Raw genomic sequence first — 3,002 nt, forward strand, 5'->3', positions numbered from 1 at the left:
TAAAGTCTCTTTCTTACTCTGTCTGGTCACATGTCACTCATCCTGCAGGATTCTTTGTCCTTCTCCTCCTTGCTACAGGAAGTATTGAGCCAAAAATACACCATGGGCTCCTCCCACATCCCTTTTTATGTGGACACAGCACTGGCATGCAAAAAATGAGATGAACAAGTCAGCAATCCAGAAGGGGGAGGGGATGAAATTCCCTCTACACATATACACACACACATATACATGCATCTATACATATATAGCATATGTTTATGTACAAATTATATGTGTTTGTATGTATATATACACACATATTCTCAAAAATTGCAAATTAATATTGGGAAAATTGACAGAGTTTTAAGGAGCAGAAAATTTATACATATATATATCATCATCATCACCATCATCAATCAAAATATATCAATCAATTCAGAAAAGACCCCTGGTCAAATAGATTGGTATTGGTATAACAGATATAGGTAGGGCTATAATAGATTCTTTTTTTTCTACAAAACCCTTTTATTTAAAAAAAAGTTTTCTAAAAGTCTACCATTTCAATGTATATTATATAAATATTTAAATTAAAATATTTTAAAACAATAAAGATCTATTTCTACTGCAAAGATAAATGAGCTCATAATCTAATCTAGAGAAAAGATATTTTCTCTTTGTAATAGTACAAGCAAAAGAGCTAGCCACATTTCTGATTAGTGAAAAAAGCACTTTATTTAGTAAGCTGCTTTAGTATCTTATAGATATTGTAAAAGGCAGCTGCTATTAGAATTTATTTCAATAATATAATAGACTTATAAAGTCTAAATATCTTAACAGAGGATGAATTAAATTTGATTGTCACATGGCTTCCACATGTAAATTCAACTTTTTTTGAAAAATGTTTTAATTTTTCCTTTAATGATCTTGCCTGTTTTGCACAACAGAGGCCAGTAAACTTTCTTCATCTCTTCTGATCTTTTTAAGTTCTACTGCAACCAAGGAAATTTTTTAGTTTAACTTCACTAATTACTGGAGAAAAGCAAAAACAAACACACACACACATCTGCATGCAAATTAAACTGCACTTTAATTTCAACAATGATTCATATATATGTACAAACAATTATAATGCTTACTTACAGAGCATAAAGGGGAGAAGTTAAAAAAATATTTGGGATAAACAGGATATGAAAGAATGAAAATATCCGGTGGTTGGGATAGAGTTAGTTTTTTTTTTTCTGAAATATGAATTTTAAATACCTTAGTCTAGGCTAGGGGAAAGATAATTGGAGTCTGAAGGGGAGGGGAGGCTACTGGGGAAGGGGACAGGTGTATTATCTGTTCCCTTCTCCAAAAGACAGGAGACAGCAAGAACATTAGGGGAAATTTCTATTAGTATCACCTCTCTCCACTCTCTGGATTCTCATTTGCATTGAATACTTCTGATGTGCCAAGACACCGTTAGGGTGTCACAATGGAGAACCAGAAGGAAAGGATAGTAGATGGTGCAACAAGTATCTCATTCTATAACAGGTTGGATCTGAGAAGGAGGGTCCAGTGCTTTGGAGGTCTGGCTAATCAGAAGGGGGTTAAGATTCTTGAAAAAGCTGATCAGGGGTCCAATGGACATGTTTTCAAGAAGAACTTTGTGGTGATCCAGTGCTGGAGCTCTACGGAAGCTCCACAGTTTTCTGCATCCACTGGGCACTCTCCTCTGGAGGCACATCCTCTTTCCTGCTCAGGAAACTGTAGGCCAGCAGAACCTCCTTGATGTGTTTGTTCTTCCAGATCCTTCAGCACTACATTACTGATCGATTCAGAATCCCTATGTGGTAAAGAAATAGAGCAGATGAATTAGCTCTAGGATATTCAGCTTCCCCTGCTGGGTAAAAATCGTAAAGATTTTGCTGCAAGAGACCATGCTCACCTTGATGAAAGCCACCAGTCCAGACACCATGACCATGACACTGAGCAGAGTTAACTGAAGTCTGGAAGTCCGTGTGTTCACCCCCAACAATAAGTACTCCAGGATGTCCAAAAGCAGGTCCTGTTTGGTGCTCCCTGCTGTCACCATCCACTGAAAATAGCACCTTTCTTCTGGCAGCTTCGTGAAGAAGCCCAGGTACCCCCATGTACTAGGGGGAGATAATCCCCTTGCATTTACCCAGGGTCCAGAACCACATCAAAGTGTACTCTCTCAGGTTGACCTTCACCTTAACCACCTCAATCTTGTGTCTCAGGGACAGGGAAAAAGCCACCACTTCCTCTGACAGAAGGGAGTAGTTGGCTTGGTCTAATGGGGGCTCCAGAGCCCTGAAGAGTTCCTGCTCTTTGTCTTGACACTGGTGATCAATCAGCAGAGGCTGATCAAGAGTATCAGGATTCTTGGGGATGGGGTAGTACAATGCTTGCATCTGGGTTAGGATGTGTTTGTACTTGTACAAAGTGTAGAATTCAGCTTGAAATGCAAACTCAAGGAAAGCAGATTCTTCAGAAGGACTTGAGTGAAACTTCTGGGAGCGATACCCCAGCAACTGGTTATACTTTTTGATCTTTGTAGCCATGGAGGAAATGAGGGGAGAAACAGTAGTAGAAGGTAGAGAGTTTACTAGTGGCCTGATCCAGTTCCAGTTACAAAACCCAGGGACCAATCGGGTTACTAAGAACATGCTGAGTCCCAACATGTTCCATGGCCTTGGCTGACCCATTTTGTATCTTTTCCTAGTCATTAAAATGCTTTTGTTAAGTCATAAAGGGGAAAGTGCTTTCCTAGGTGCCCCCTGCTACATCAGACATATTTGTGTGTTTATACATTCATTACACATTTGCACATGTGTGCATATTCTCCTAATGATATTAAGTAACTTTAAATCATGGGTGCCATAATTATGGAGAATTTAGGTGCCCCAATATACCAAAAGACATATGGTCAGTCAACAATCATTTTTTAAATACTGTTATAGTATGGCACAACATGTGACTACCAGATGGCTTGAGTGTAAAAAAGTGATGTAATTATC

General features: G+C 38.6%; 1 pseudogene; it reads right to left on the reverse strand.

Annotated features, from left to right (window-relative positions):
* Positions 1-1,501: 1,501 nt before the first annotated feature.
* On the reverse strand, positions 1,502-2,666 carry LOC123236822 (annotated as a pseudogene).
* Between the last annotated feature and the right edge of the window lie 336 nt (positions 2,667-3,002).

This window comes from Gracilinanus agilis, chromosome 2 (genome assembly GCF_016433145.1).
Source record: "Gracilinanus agilis isolate LMUSP501 chromosome 2, AgileGrace, whole genome shotgun sequence".
Lineage (NCBI taxonomy): Eukaryota > Metazoa > Chordata > Mammalia > Didelphimorphia > Didelphidae > Gracilinanus > Gracilinanus agilis.